Raw genomic sequence first — 16,634 nt, forward strand, 5'->3', positions numbered from 1 at the left:
ATTAGCTTCTATTTTTCCCCTCATAATGCCTAGGGTGGTTCAATGTGAACCTACCTGATAGAAAAATTAAATCCTCAGTATACTTTTTAGTTACATGGTGACTACATATGACACAGTAGAGAAAGACATAGAGACAGTGTGTTATAATGGCAGGGCCAGAGAGTGGTGAACAGTATTTAGAGTAAAATGATCTAGGTTCAACTCTCAGACCTACTTATTGTTTGGCCTTGAGCAAAGTTTTCTGGGGTTTATTTGTTCCAGCTACAGTGGGAGATGAACTGCGTTTTCTTTAATGTTTCTCAAGTTTTTAAAATTCTGAGACTTATATTCTAGCTTCATTTGCTTCTAATTTTCAGTAATGATTTGAAATAACAAGAATGTTCACTTCTTTAGATGACTCATTGTTTAAGGCGTATGATAGCAAACGATGAAGTTGTTTTTGTTTTTTTTAAGACCTGCCTGATGCTTGCCATCATAAAAGGTGAATTAAGCAATGCAAGGAAGAAAAAAAATAGAGGTGAGGATAGTACATTTAACGCATTTGGGAGGGTAAAGAAAAAAGTCCTCTTAGTTTAGTTTGTCTTATCAGTGACAAACTGAAACTGGTTTTTCATAGTAACACCTGGTCATTGTTCTAAAAATATGAAACTTGAGGCCTGTTTGTTGTTGTTGTGTTTTTGTTTTTTTACAGTTAGAAACCTTGATTACAGTGCTACATTTAGAAAATTTAGAAGAGGCACTCTGAGGAACTGAAAATTGTAGAAGAAAATAGAATCTCTTAAGGGTGTAGGAAGTAGATACAATCTCTGGCAGAGAAAAGCAGTTTTCACAAAAATATAATAGAGAAAGATAACTGAACTTATTATAAAGGCACCTAACTAAAAGGGAAAAATCAGTAGAGGAAAGGAAGTTATCTCCTAGTCTTAAGCTGTTTAAGGTCTTGGGATGCCAGGAAAGATGCAAAATGCCATTTATTCTTTTTCTTTCTCTCTCAAAACTGCTTTAAAAATCCACGAAAAAGGGCTTCCCTGGTGGCGCAGTGGTTGGGAGTCTGCCTCCCGATGCAGGGGACGCGGGTTCGTGCCCCGGTCCGGGAGGATCCCACATGCCGCGGAGCGGCTGGGCCCGTGAGCTGTGGCCGCTGAGCCTGCGCGTCCGGAGCCTGTGCTCTGCAACGGGAGAGGCCACAGCAGTGAGAGGCCCGCGTACCGCAAAAAAAAAAAAAAAAAAAAATCCACGAAAAAATCAAGCCTGCCTTTTAGCTATTAAAATTGAATTTTAAAAAAATGACATGGGTTCAGATTTGGATTGACATTATTGACTAGTTACTCTTCTTTTCATACAAATGATAGCAGTATCAGTGTTTGAATCTGGCTCATTTGGTTACGAGGAAGAATTCAGTCAGATTATTGCAGTGGACAAATGGTTGTTATAATTACATATGGACTCTGACTGGACCTGGAAGCTTAGGCGTAGAGAGAAATATTTTGCTCCCTCTCTGAGTCTTTGGTGCTCTGTGTCCATCTGCTGTATTCCCCATTCCAACCTCTGGAACTTATCTGCTGACGCTGGTTTTCTACATCTTCATTGTCCAGCTTGCCTATTTGCGTAGGTTACTTCTCCTAGATTATCTTTGTCCCCTTTCTACAGCACACATTTTTTTCTCTAACTTGTATTTTAATCTCATGTATAACATAGGAAGCCTTGCCTCTGTTGGGGTAAGGAAAGCATTTTCCTCTTTTCTCCTCAGAGCAACTCCTTCATTTGGGAATATGTAACTAATATGATTGAGGGAATTGGGACCTGGGCTGCCAAGAATTTACCACTCGTTCTTATTCTCATTCTCTTGTTCTTTCTGTTTCTCACTAGTTTCACTTCAGAGGGAAAGAAAGAAATCCTTTTTTTTTTTCTTTTTTGGCCGCACCACGCAGCATGGGGGATCTTAGTTCCCCAACCAGGGATTGAACCCGCAGTGGAAGTGCATAGTCTTAACTGCTGGACCACCAGGAAAGTCCTGAAAGAAGTCTTGATTTTAAATTCCAAGCTGTATTCTGGCTTTACCAGAATGACAGCTGTTAAATTTTCCCTTTTGATTTCTATGTATATTGATCTACTGGTTCAAGATCCATAAGGCAGTGATTCTCAACTGGAAGTGATTTTGATAGGGGACATTTGACAATGTCAGAAAACATTTGTGATTGTCAGGACTGAAGAAGGAGATTCTACTGGCTTCTGGTCATTAGAGTTCAAGGATGCTGCCAAACATCATTCAATGCACCAGGTAACAACCCGCGTTAAAAATAACAATAATAATACTGCTATATTTAAAATAGATAACCAACAAGGAGCTACTGTATAGCACCAGGAACTCTGCTCAATACTGTGTAATAACTTATATGGGAAAAAAAATTCGATAAAGAGTAGATACATGTATACGTACAACTGAGTCACTTTGCTGTACACCTGAAGCTAACACAGCATTGTTAATCAACTATACTCCTATATAAAGTAAAAATTAAAAAAATTTTTTCTAGCCCCAAATATCAGTAGTGCCAAAGTTGAAAAATTCTGCCATACGAGAAGTAAAGGGTTTGAGATTAATTATTGCCTTTTTATTCAAAAACTATTTTATTACCGTTTCTAACTATCTAATCTCTCAATTACACCCTTCCAGATTCCCAGGGAAAGATATGAATGGTGAAGCCTATTTTTGAACTAAGCTCCACAAAGCACAGCCTTCTGCCAGTCCAAGGGTTCAAGTTCCTTAGTCTAACCCGAACAACTATGACTCACAAGGTATCAGCTATGATTATAAAATAAAACATGGACATGTTAGCTCTTGTCTCTAAAAAAGGTAGATAATTTTTTTAGAAGGAGATGTGATTAGATAGGAATCATAAAACATGTTCAGACCAAAAAAATAAAATATAATTTCCTTAATACTTAATAACTTTTAATTGATGACAAAAATCAAGTGAGTCTTCTATCATGTACATTTTAAGCCAACATGATTCAGTAATATTGTTTTGGATATTCAGTTACTATATTTGTGAGAACACTTAATTTTTATTATCTCTGAGAAAAAGGAAAAAACTAATTACATATTGGATTAATTTGTGAGTTTCCTATCCTTAGGTACCCTGGGGGTCTATAATTCTTACTTCCAGGAACTCTTTGTAAGCCTTTTTTCCAGAAAAGAGTTTCAGACCAGGAATGCAGAGGCAAAGCAGAACACATTGTAGATGCTAATATTCACTAGAAGAGGAGCAAGGGAGCTGTTTTCGAAGGAGTGAGAAGGAGTGTTGTGCACAAATTCTGTTATGACTTTAATGGAAACAGTGCATGTCATTCCCACACAGCTTGCTGAGTACTTGCCCCTGAGAATATAGTGATTAGAATGAATGATGTGCTGGGATTAAAACACTTTACTGTTTAGTTCTATTTGTTGGGAAACATTTACTGATTCTAGCCCTGGTTTCCCTTATGATATGATTAGGCAGAGAGGAGTCACTTTCCTGAGGAAACTGAGGTCACAGCGTTCTCTCACGATATAAAGCTCGTGAGGCATGTGGAAGAGCTGAGATCATGGATTTGGAAAGGATCGCCATAGAGTTGTTAAAATAAAATTTTCTACAGATAACTTACTGATCTAGTTGACTTCTATTCAGTGATTCATGACTTGGGTACTGTTTAATCTAGCAGGTAGAAAGGAGCTCTGAAGAGCAGTACAAGGTGAGAGCTTTTTATAGACCAAAGTGAGCAGGGTCAAGGACGATATACTGGTCATTTGCTAATGGGTTAATGAGAGTTCCTTTCCTTATATGGAACAAGGAGCTGGATAAGGGTTTGGTAAGCAGGGAAGCATGATTGGTTGGTTGACCTGGGCCTTCCTTTGCTTGGAGAGCCCAGGTAGGGAAACTTAGATAAATTTTGGTTTGCTGATGTGGGGCTTAGCATGAGTGATTCCATCTTGGACCTAATCTGGTTACTTTGACAGAGTCCTTGGCCTATCACATAGTCTTTACTATGCAAATAGGGCCAGTCACTTCAGAATTTTGAGAATTGATCTCAGTATCTTTCTACTGAAGACAATAACTGCTTTCCAGCATTGTGGCAAGACATTTAAGAGCTTCCATCACAGCTCCAGTGCAACTTAACCACGTAACCAGTTCTGTGAATGCTGTCATGTTCTGGAATATTATCGTGCCTCACTTTTCTGTTTTGTAAATTTGGGAAGATTGTATCTGCTTCACAGGGTTTTTTGAGAAAGAAATGAGTTACTAATAATGACTGCAAAGCACTTGTGACAGTGTCTGTCTCAAATGTTATTATCATTGTTAATGCACGTTGAGCTTTTAGCTCAGTGCTTGAAAACCTGGCAATCATTCAGTCAATGGTAGCTAGTTTTTACACAGTGCCCGGTATTATTATTGCTAGAAACAAAGAAAAATAACAATTTACGTCAAGGGAGAATCCAGTAAATGATCTATGAAGGTCTGTTATTGCCTAAACCAACATATGCTTTGTGATAGTGATTAGGCTGGGTGGGAGCCATCAGTCAAGCCAGAAGGATGAGGCAAATGAGGAAACCTTTTCAGAAGACATGTGGATGATTCTAGGGAACTGGATGACGTTTTGGTTGGGGGCATAACTTCACAGTAATTGAACACTCCCCAAATATCATTTTTAAAGTAAACTTACCTTATTACTGTTAGTTGGAGGCATAAATTTCCACTCTGTGAATGCCCTGTGCATTTGTGGATCCGATTGCAGGGTTAAACAAAATCAACAGAGTCCTTCCATCCCATTCATTTCTAATGCAACCTGTATTGCTACCATCAGCAGCAAAATAAAATCTTTTCCATTTACCTCTGACTCAAAAAGCAGAGGGAGAGGCATTTTGAGATAGTTTAAATAGGGAAATGGAGATTTAGAGGTTAAGTGATGGGTTTAATGACAGTGGTGCTTCATGTTAGTACTGTATTTCATTTTTCAAAGTATATCCTCATAAATAATCTCCTTGGATCTATACAACTAAATAGAATAGAAACAAGAATATAAGACTGTTATCTCCGTATAACAAATTAGAAAGCTGATGTTTCTCTATCAGATGTATACTCAGGCTAAACTGGAGACATTGATTCCAGCTCTCACTGTTACGTAGGGGAGCTTCTCTTGCTATCATTGTAAAGCCTACAGCATTTCCCCAGCATTGACTTTATTCTGATTTCTTTAAAAATAAACTCCTGGGCTTCCCTGGTGGCTCAGTGGTTGAGAGTCTGCCTGCTGATGCGGGGAACATGGGTTCGTGCCCAGGTCCGGGAAGATCCCACATGCCGCGGAGCAGCTGCATCCGTGAGCCATGGCCGCTGAGCCTGCGTCTCCGGAGCCTGTGCTCTGCAACAGGAGAGGCCACAACAGTGAGAGGCCCGCGTATCACAAAAAATAAATAAATAAATAAACTCCTGCTAGTCTTTCTTGAGTTAGATGCTGATAGACCTAAGAAAATGAGTCTAATTCCTCTTCCCCATTAGCCCTAAAGCTAACATACCTGCAGATCTTCTAAGTTACTCTTTTCTCTAAATCAGACTTCCCTCAGTAGTCTGAACTTATCTATCACAAATTCTAGAACTTTCATCATACGTCAGAAAAATGTACTTTATCCACTTCCCTGAAGAAAGAAAACAAGTATAATTCACTCAGCTAATATTGACTGATGGCCAACAGTATTAGAATCTTATTGTGTGTTTATGTACAGTCATGAACAAAAAAGATACAGTCCTTGAAATTAGGTAATTTGCTTATTAGGGCAGGGACATAGGTGATATTCATGAAATAATTTAAAATTTTATTCAGCAGTAAGTTGCCATGAAAAAAATAAAATAAAAAACAGTGTTCTTGAGCATTATATTATATTGAATGGAGCAAGAAGTTATCCCTGAGGAAATTGCCTTTGAAAGACAAAAAAGGAGCCAGGCATTCAAAAATCTGGGACAAGAGAGAGCCAAATAAAGGAAAATGTTAGTGCAAAGATGGGAGCCAGGCTGGTGTGATCAAAGGATCAAGAGGATTCCAATAAATAAGGGCTAAGTTGAATAAGGGGGCAAATGAGAAGAATTGAAGTTAGGGACATAGGCAGGGACAGATATTCTGGGGCCTTAGGATGCCCCATAAAAGGGATTTGGATTTTATTCTAAATCCTAGTGCTATCTATTGGTTTTGAGTGTGGAGAGACTTGATCTGATCTCATTTTTAAAAGAATACGCTGGCTGTTTTAAGAAAAATGAATTGTGGGGAGGCAAGAGTAGAGTCTGGGGACTAGTGAGAGGCTTCCAGTAAACCAAAAGAGATTATCATGTTCAAACAAGGACTTGATGATGCATTGTCTTGCCTTAGAGTTGGGGCGGATGGTGATTGAAAGGGAAGAATTGGACACTTCCTAGCTGGGGATTTGAGTAGCTGGGTGGACAACGCTGTCCTCACTTGAAGTAGGAAAGACTTAGGGTGAGAGAAAAGGTCTTGGGGCTGGGGACAAATGGGTAGTTCTGGTTTTAAAAAAATTATGTCTGGAATTTATATTTTGTTTTAGATGTGTTCTCACTTATATGCAGTACAGGGTAACAGTAGTTTCCCTTGAATTTGAGCCGTTATTTCTATTATATCAGCCTCAGGTTGTAGTTGTTTATTAAGCAGTCATGTGTAGAAAAAAATGTATTCAGTGAAAAACTATGCATCCTTTCTCTCTCTCTCTCTCTCTCTCTATATATATATATATATATATGTATATATATATATATATATATATATATACACACACACACACAGACACGTACTTTTTTTTAATGCAGCCTTCTTAGATTTCCCTTCTTGGTTATCAGATTCTAGCTCTGTTTCTTGTCTCTGAGCTATTTTGCAACTCTTTGTAAGTTGCAGGTAACTAATAGATATATAAACTCTTCTCTGTGCAGTAGTGATTTTAATTGAGTACCTTTTTTCTGTGGAAAACTGGTTTTGTCCACATTTGCAATTAATTTCAACATTCCTTTACTCCATATGAATTTTTCTTCCTTTTCCCTTCATTCAGTTACAACATCTGCTTGATTTCCTCATCTAAGTAAAGTAAAATCTTTAATGTGCATTCCTTTTTATATCTGTATGAGAATCATAGCTTTACTTTTTCCTAAAAATGATCTTTTAGCACAGTTCTCACCAATGGCTCATATTGCTCTCCTGGGCAGATGAACACCCATACATTTTCACACAAACTACTGTAAAGTTGTGCTCCCGAATTCTGTATTTAATAATGTGACATTAACACATTTCATTTCATATGATGCCAATTTCCCAGAAAAATTCTGGACTCTCATGTGAAATACCCAGAATCAATTTTGCCAGTACAATTATGAATTCAAATGTCAAATGATTCATTTCATACCTCAGCCCCAAGAACATTGCATCCTCCTAGTGGAAGGGAGAATTTCTAATGATCAGTCTTTGAGCTTCCACAAGCCATTTAGTAAAATTTTAGACACTTTGTGTACAACAGAATTAGTTTGTCAATAATGAAAGATATCATTGAGTGTTTCTAAGCAAATTCATACATTGCCTCTATTCTCAGAAGTGTATACTTCAGTGACTAAGGTTCTGAGAGATTGTAATTCATTAATTCTTAGAGGAAACTTACTTGAAGTTATATTCTAAAACTGTCTTTTAAAAAAGATTAGCTCATGACTCATAAATTGGAGTGGTTCATTTTTTGTCTTGTCAAGGAAGAAGAAAACGTACTTCACTGACAAGGAAAAAGAAACATTGCATCTTTGGCAAAGGTGCAGTTTAAATATTTAGAAAATTGTGATTCATAAGTCAAAAAAGGTAACAATATAATATCATTTCCAGAGCTGTATCTGTGCAAGCATTTTTTGTACTCATATAACATTAATTGATTTTAAGGTATCATTTGTATAAGTTATTATTAACATTGAAAATATAAATCATGAAGATTAAATGACACAATTAATTTACAAAAAATAAGTTCATCTAACGTTTATTTTGTAAGACTTTTTAAAAAATATTATGCCAGGCCTGGCAAACTTTAACAAATATTTTAATTTCTTATAAATCATTTTTTGAATGTGACTATTTTAGAGGAATTATAGATGAAAACAGAGTTTTGGTTGACAAATTGAAAACTTCACAAAGAAAGAAGCATAGATTTATTGATTGATATAGCTAATATGTTTATGGCATCTGTGAGAGCCACGTATACAGGTAGATTGTGAGATGGGTTGATGATTACCAATTTTGTTCTGACGTTATGAAAATAAAAACTCAAATGTTACACAAAACTTATTCTTTGAGTTGGGGTGGATGGTTATTGAAAAAGAATAATTAGATGCTTTCTATTTTGGGGATTTCAGTAGCTGGGTGGACACTGTTGTCCTGACCTGAAATAGGAAAGACTTATGGTGAGGGGGAAGGTCTTGGGGCTGGGGTAAGAATGGATAGTTCTGTTTGTAACAAACTTACTTCTAGAATTCACATTTTATTGTAGATGTGTTTTTACTTGCATGCAGTAGAGGGTGACTGTAGTCTTCCTGGGACTTGAGCCTTTATTTCTGTTATATCAGTCTCAGGTTCAGTTGTTTGTTTAGCAGTCATGTGTGGAAAAGAAAGATGTATTGCATGGAAAACTATGCATCTTCCTTAGATTACCATCTGTAAAATGCTTACTTTAAAAACCTTAGTTGAACTTACTTTTATCCATACTGGGTTGACATTTTTGGTATATTTTTAACAGTTCTAAGACAAAATATTTCACTTGTCATTGAGAGATTATACACTAGATTTGGGGAAACGTGGGGGCTATCCTGATGAGGCCTCTCATTTACATTTCCTCATTTGTGAAAGAGAAAGTATTTAGTTTCTGGAAACTTGGGGTTGCCTCCCCCCTCTTTATGTTAGACTACATTTTGAATTGGCCTTAGAGTTCCTTCAAATAAAGCAACAAGCAATAAATGGATATTTTCATACTTCTATAAGCTCTCTTCTTGAAGGAGAGATCCCTTGTAGTATTCACCATTTTAGCTCCAGAACCTACATTGTTGATGGTTGAGGGTAGATCTCATAGAGGTGTCTTTGCCTTACTGGGGAGTCTTTGTATGGCTTATAGGGTACAATTCTAAGGTCAAAAGGAAAGTGATTGACTCTATCCCTAACATTTCTCAAGGACCCGTGATGATAGAGAATCACAACTCTCTTCCCACATTTGGTACCCTAAGAGGTAGATTTCTGTTTATTCTGTATAAGAAATATTTTTATTTATTACTTTATTTTATTTTATTTTATTTTTTGCGGTACACGGCCTCTCACTGTTGTGGCCTCTCCCGTTGCGGAGCACAGGCTCTGGACGCGCAGGCCCAGTGGCCATGGCTCACGGGCCCAGCTGCTCCGTGGCATATGGGATCCTCCTGGACCGGAGCACGAACCCGTGTCTCCTGCATCGGCAGGCGGACTCTCATCCACTGCAGCACCAGGAAAGCCCAAGAAATATTTTGAAAAGAAGCAAACATCATTTCTAATCAAAGAGATGTTTTTCAAAGGAGTTCTTCAAAATGTACATGTTCTTTTCCTTTGGGATAGTACATAAGATCTACCTTCTGGAAAGGTACACACATATCAAATCATGTGCTTCTTCCTTAAAAGGAAAAATTCATGTATGGTCAATCCTCTTTACTTCCCATAAGGAAAAATTAACTCATTTCTTAGAGTGTCCAGAGAGTCTCAAGCTCATAATGAGTACTTTATGGAAATTTTCTCATAATTGAAGATTAATGTTTAGTTTATGATTTTATTTCAATAATCTCTACCATATTTATTTTTAACCCATTGCACAAATAGGGGTAACATAAGTTGACTAAAGCAGTATAACAAAGATTTTATGTTTGATGGACTTGGGAAGAGGGAGGAATAAGAAGTTTTTACACCCTTTTTCTCACTTGTTCCCAGCAGTGATCTCAAGTTTCAGGACAGTCTGGATGGCAAATAGGCGAATAGAGAAAAGTATGCTTTGTTTCTGTGGCAGTCTCAGAGCCAATGACTTCTCTGGGAGAGAGGTAGCTTATCCAGCCTAAAATTTTGAGACTGAAAACTTGGAGGGAAGCTGGTCCAAGATTTCTGCAGGATAAAACCCTTGGTGCTACTGCCAGAATAGAATAGATGTCTGGTTTGTGATATTAGTTATCTATTACATTCTTGGAAAGGCTAAATATCAGCTTCCCTGGTACCCAGCAAATGGCGATAGGTCAATTACCGCTGCTCTAAATGAATATTTTTAAGCAACTTTTTTCCCTTGGCATTATTTAAAGCATAAGTGGTTAGATTTATTTATTTATTTTTCACCAGCGTATACATGTCGATCCCAGTCGCCCAATTCATCACACCACCACCCCCACACCCCCGCTGCTTTCCCCCCTTGATGTCCATACATTTGTTCTCTACATCTTTGTCTCAGCTTCTGCCCTGCAAACCAGTTCAAGTCTACCATTTTTCTAGGTTCCACATATATGCATTAATATACGATATTTGTTTTTCTCTTTCTGACTTACGTCACTCTGTATGACACTCTCTAGATCATCCATGTCTCAAGAAATGACCCAATTACGTTCCATTTTATGGCTGAGTAATATATATGTGCCACATCTTCTTTATCCATTCGTCTGTCGATGGGCATTTAGGTTGCTTCCATGACCTGCCTATTGTAAATAGAGCTGCAATGAACATTGGGGTACATGTGTCTTTTTGAATAATGGTTTTCTCTGGGTATATGCCCGGTAGTGGGATTGCTGCATCATATGGTAATTCTATTTTTAGTTTTTTAAGGAACCTCCATACTGTCCTCCATAGTGGCTGTATCAATTTACATTCCCACCAAAAGTGCAAGAGGGTTCCCTTTTCTCCACACCCTCTCCAGCATTTGTCGTTTGTAGATTTTCTGATGCTGCCCATTCTAACTGGTGTGAGGTGATACCTCATTGTAGTTTTAATTTGCATTTCTCTAATAATTAGTGATGTTGAGAAGCTTTTCATGTGCTTCTTAGCCATGTGTATGTCTTCTTTAGAGAAATGTCTATTTAGGTCTTCTGCCCATTTTTGGATTGGGTTGTTTGTTTTTTTAATATTGAGCTGCATGAGCTGTTTATATATTTTGGAGATTAATCCTTTGTCCGTTGATTTGTTTGCAAATATTTTCTCCCGTTCTGACGGTTGTCTTTTTGTCTTGTTTATGGTTTCCTTTGCTGGGCAAAAGCATTTAAGTTTCATTGGGTCCCATTTGTTTATTTATTTTTTTAATTTCCATTAGTCTAGGAGGTGGATCAAAAAAGATCTTGCTGTCAAAGAGTGTTCTTCCTATGTTTTCCTCTAAGAGTTTTATAGTGTGTAGTCTTACATTTAGGTCTCTAATCCATTTTGAGTTTTTTTGTGTGTATGGTGTTAGGGAGTGTTCTAATTTCATTCTTTTACATGTAGCGGTCCAGTTTCCCCAGCACCGCTTATTGAAGAGACTGTCTTTTCTCCATTGTATATCCTTGTCTCCTTTGTCATAGATTAGTTTACCATAGGAACGTGGGTTTATCTCTGGGCTTTCTATCCTGTTCCATTGATCTATATTTCTGTTTTTGTGCCAGTACCATATTGTCTTGATTACTGTAGGTTTGTAGTATTGTCTGAAGTCAGGGAGTCTGTTTCTTCCAGCTCCGTTTTTTTCCCTCAAGACTGCTTTGGCTATTCGGGGTTCTTTGTGTCTCCATACAAATTTTAAGATTTTTTGTTCTAGTTCTGTAAAAAATGTCATTGGTAATTTGATAGGGATTGCATTGAATCTGTAGATTGCTTTGGGTAGATAGTCATTTTCACAATATTGATTCTTCCAATCCAAGTACAGGGTATATCTCTCCATCTGTTGGTATCATCTTTAATTTCTCTCATCAGTATCTTATAGTTTTCTGCATACAGGTCTTTCCTCTCCCTAAGTAGGTTTATTCCTAGATATTTTATTCTTTTTGTTGCAGTGGTAAATGGGAGTGTTTCCTTAATTTCTCTTTCAGATTTTTCATCATTAGTATATAGGAATGCAAGAGATTTCTGTGCATTAATTTTGTATCCTGCAACTTTACCAAATTCATTGATTAACTCTAGTAGTTTTCTGGTGGCATCTTTAGGATTCTCTATGTATAGTATCATGTCATCTGTAAACAGTGACAGTGTTACTTCTCCTTTTCCAATTTGTATTCCTTTTATTTCTTTTTCTTCTCTGATTGCTGTGGCTAAAACTTCCAAAACTATGTTGAATAATAGTGGTGAGAGTGGACACCGTTGGCTTGTTCCTGATCTTACTGGAAATGCTTTCAGTTTTTCACCATTGAAAATGATGTTTGCTGTGGGTTTGTCATATACGGCCTTTATTATGTTGAGGTAGGTTCCCTCTATGCCCACTTTCTGGAGAGTTTTTGTCATAAATGGGTGTTGAATTTTGTCAAAAGATTTTTCTGCATCTATTGAGATGATCATATGGTTTTTCTTCTCAGTGTGTTAATATGGTGTATCACATTGATTTATTTGCGTATATTGAAGTATCCTTGCATCCCTGAGATAAATCCCACTTGGTCATGGTGTATGATCCTTTTAATGTGTTGTTGGATTCTGTTTGCTAGTATTTTGTTGAGGATTTTTGCATCTATATTCATCAGTGATATTGGTCTGTAATTTTCTTTGTTTGTAGTATCTTTGTCCGGTTTTGGTATCAGGGTGATGGTGGCCTCATAGAATGAGTTTGGGAGTATTCCTTCTTCCGCAATTTTTTGCAAGAGTTTGAGAAGGACGGGTGTTAGCTCTTCTCTAAATGTTTGATAGAATTCACCTGTGAAGCCATCTGGTCCTGGACTTTTGTTTTTTGGAAGATTTTTAATCACAGTTTCAATTTCATTACTTGTGATTGGTCTGTTCATATTTTCTATATGGTTCAGTCTTGGAAGCTTATACCTTTCTAAGAATTTGTCCATTTCTTCCAGGTTGCCCATTTTATTGGCATAGAGTTGCTTGTAGTAGTCTCTTAGGATGCTTTGTATTTCTGCAGTGTCTGTTGTAACTTCTCCTTTTTCATTTCTAATTTTATTGATTTGAGTCCTCTCCCTCTTTTTCTTGATGAGTCTGGCTAATGGTTTATCAATTTTGTTTATCTTCTCAAAGAACCAGCTTTTAGTTTTATTGATCTTTGCTATTGTTTTGTCTCTATTTCATTTATTTCTGCTCTGATCTTTATGATTTCTTTCCTTCTGCTAACTTTGGGTTTTGTTTGTTCTTCTTTCTGTAGTTCCTTTAGGTGTAAGGTTAGATTGTTTATTTGAGATTTTTCTTGTTACTTGAGGTAGGCTTGTATAGATATAAACTTCACTTTTAGAACTGCTTTTGCTGCATCCGATAGGTTTTGGATCATCTCGTTTTCGTTGTCATTTGTGTCTAGGTATTTTTTGATTTCCTCTTTGATTTCTTCAGTGATCTCTTATTTAGTAACGTATTGTTTACCCTCCATGTGTCTGTTTTCCCCTGGAATTCATTTCTAATCTCATAGCATTGTGGTTAGAAAAGATGCTTGATATGATTTCAATTTTCTTCACTTTACTGAGACTTGATATGTGACCCAAGATGTGATCTATCCTGGAGAAGGTTCCATGTGCACTTGAGAAGAAAGTGTAATCTGCTGTTTTTGGATGGAACATCCTATAAATATCAATTAAATCTATCTTGTCTATTGTGTCATTTAAAGCTTCTGTTTCCTTATTTATTTTCATTTTGGATGATCTGTCCATTGGTGTAAGTGAGGTGTTAAAGTCCCCCACTAGTGTGTTACTGTTGATTTCCTCTTTCATGGCTGTTAGCAGTTGCCTTATGTATTGCGGTGCTCCTTTGTTGGGTGCATATATATTTATAATTGTTGTATCTTCCTCTTGGATTGATCCCTTGATCATTAGGTAGTGTCCTTCCTTGTCTCTTGTAACATTCTCTATTTTAAAGTCTATTTTATCTGATATGAGTATTGCTACTCCAGCTTTCTTTTGATTTCCATTTGCATGGAATATCTTTTCCATCCCCTCACTTTCAGTCTGTATGTGTCCCTATGTCTGAGTGGGTCTCTTGTAGACAACATATGTATGGGTCTTGTTTTTGTATCCATTCAGCAAGCCTGTGTGTTTCGGTTGGAGCATTTAATCCACTCACGTTTAAGGTAATTATCAATATGTATGTTCCTATGACCATTTTCTTAATTGTTTTAGGTTTGTTTTTGTAGGTCCTTTTCTTCTCTTGTGTTTCCCACTTAGAGAAGTTCCTGTAGCATTTGTTGGAGAGCTGGTTTTGTGGTGCTGAATTCTCTTGGCTTTTGCTTGTCTGTAAAGCTTTTGATTTCTCCATTGAACCTGAATTATATCCTTGCCGGGTAGAGTAATCTTGGTTGTAGGTTCTTCCCTTTCATCACTTTAAGTATATCATGTCATTCCCTTGTGGCTTGTAGAGTTTCTGATGAGAAATCAGATGTTCACCTTATGGGAGTTCCCTTGTATGTTATTTGTTGTTTTTCCCTTGTTGCTTTCAGTAAGTTTTCTATGTCTTTAATTTTTGCCAATTTGATTACTATGTGTCTCAGCGTGTTTCTCCTTGGGTTTATCCTGTATGGGACTCTCTGCTCTTCCTGGACTTGGGTGGCTATTTCCTTTCCTATGTTAGGGAAGTGTTCGACTATAATCTCTTCAAATATTTTCTCGGGTCCTTTCTGTCTCTCTTCTCCTTCTGGGACCCCTATAATGCGAGTGTTGTTGCGTTTAATGTTGTCCCAGAGGTATCTTAGGCTGTCTTCATTTCTTTTCATTCTTTTTTCTTTATTCTGTTCCGCAGCAGTGAATTCCACCATTCGGTCTTCCAGGTCACTTATCCATTCTTCTGCCTCGGTTATTCTGCTATTGATTCCTTCTAGTGTAGTTTGCATTTCAGTTATTGTATTGTTCATCTCTGTTTGTTTGTTCTTTAATTCTTTTAGGTTTTTGTTAAACATTTCTTGCATCTTCTCAATCTTTGCCTCCATTTTTTTTCCAAGGTCCTGGATCATCTTCACTATCATTATTCTGAATTCTTTTTGTGGAAGGTTGCCTATCTCTACTTCATTTAGTTTTTTTTTCTGGGGTTTTAACTTGTTCCTTCATCTGGTACATAGCCCTCTGTCTTTTCATCTTGTCTCTCTTTCTGTGAATGTGGTTTTTTTCCCATAGGCTGCAGGATTGTAGTTCTTGCTTCTGCTGTGTGCCCTCTGGTGGGTGAGGCTATATGAGTGGCTTGTGCTAGTTTCCTGATGGGAGGGACTGGTGGTGGGTAGAGCTGGCTGTTGCTCTGGTGGGCAGAGCTCAGTAAAACTTTAATCTGCTTTTCTGCTGATGGGTGTGGCTGGGTTCCCTCCCTGTTGGTTGTTTGGCCCGAGGCAACCCAACACTGGAGCCCACCTGGACTCTTTGGTGGGGCTAATGGCGGACTCTGGGAGGGCTCACGCCAAGGAGTACTTCTGCTGCCAGTGTCCTTCTCCTCACGGTAAGCCGCAGCCACCCCATGCCTCTGCAGGAGAGCCCCCAACACTAACAGGTAGTTCTGGTTCAGTCTCCTCTGGGGTCACTGCTCCTTCCCCTGGGTCCCGATGTGCACACTACTTTGTGTGTGCCCTCCAAGAGTGGAGCCTCTGTTTCCCCCAGTCCTGTCAAAGTCCTCTAATCAAATCCCGCTAGCCTTCAAAATCTGATTCTCTAGGAATTTCTCCTCCCATTGCTGGACCCCCAGGTTGGGAAGCCTGACATGGGGCTCAGAACCTTCACTCCATTGGGTGGACTTTTGTGGTATAGTTCTCCAGTTTGTGAGTCATCCACCCATCAGTTATGGGATTTGATTTTATTGTGATTGCACCCCTCCTACCATCTCATTGTGGTTTCTCCTTTATCTGTGGTAGTGGCGTATCCTTTTTGGTCAGTTCCAGTGTCTTCCTGTCGACGATTGTTCAGCAATTAGTTGTGATTCTTGTGTTCTGGCAAGAGGGAGTCCTGATCCCTTACTTGAAACACCTATCTTTCCAAAGATTATGACAAGAAGAAGGTTCAAGTAAATAATAACGTTTCTTCACTTTAATGATAACTTAGAAACTCCACTTCCTTTTGCACCACCCTGGTCTCGCAGCTCCCGCCCCTGCTCCTCGGACCAGGTCCCCTATTTATTTTTTTAATACATCTTATTTGGAGTATAATTGCTTTACAGTGCTATGTTAGTTTCTGTTGTACAACAAAGTGAATCAGCCATATGCATACATATATCCCCACATCCCCTCCCTCTTGAGTCTCCCTCCCACCCTCCCTGTCCCACCCCTCTAGGTCTTCGAAAAGCACCGAGCTGATCTCCCTGTGCTATGTGGCTGCTTCTCACTAGCTATCTATTTTACATTTGGTAGTGTATATATGTCCATGCCACTCTCTCACTTCAATCCAGCTTACCCTTCTCCCTCCCCATGTCCTCAAGTCCATTCACTATGTCTGCATTTTTATTCCTGCCCA

The 16,634-nt window shown here is 38.1% G+C and overlaps 1 protein-coding gene across 4 annotated transcripts in view; it reads left to right on the forward strand.

The window, feature by feature from the left end:
• LOC149749746 (2'-5'-oligoadenylate synthase-like protein 2) overlaps positions 1-16,634 on the forward strand; it is a 160,775-nt gene that overhangs the window by 6,936 nt on the left and 137,205 nt on the right. For all 4 annotated transcript variants that reach the window (XR_016392483.1, XR_016392482.1, XR_016392480.1 and 1 more), the window contains exons 3-4: positions 1,870-2,281; positions 2,675-2,796. The gene's annotated coding sequence lies outside the window, so the exon portion shown is untranslated. The remainder of the gene's footprint in view (positions 1-1,869; positions 2,282-2,674; positions 2,797-16,634) is intronic.

The sequence above is a fragment of the Delphinapterus leucas genome, chromosome 3, assembly GCF_059928025.1.
Source record: "Delphinapterus leucas isolate spDelLeu-1000000601 "Yukka" chromosome 3, BTC_Dleu_Yukka2, whole genome shotgun sequence".
Classification (NCBI taxonomy): Eukaryota; Metazoa; Chordata; class Mammalia; order Artiodactyla; family Monodontidae; genus Delphinapterus; species Delphinapterus leucas.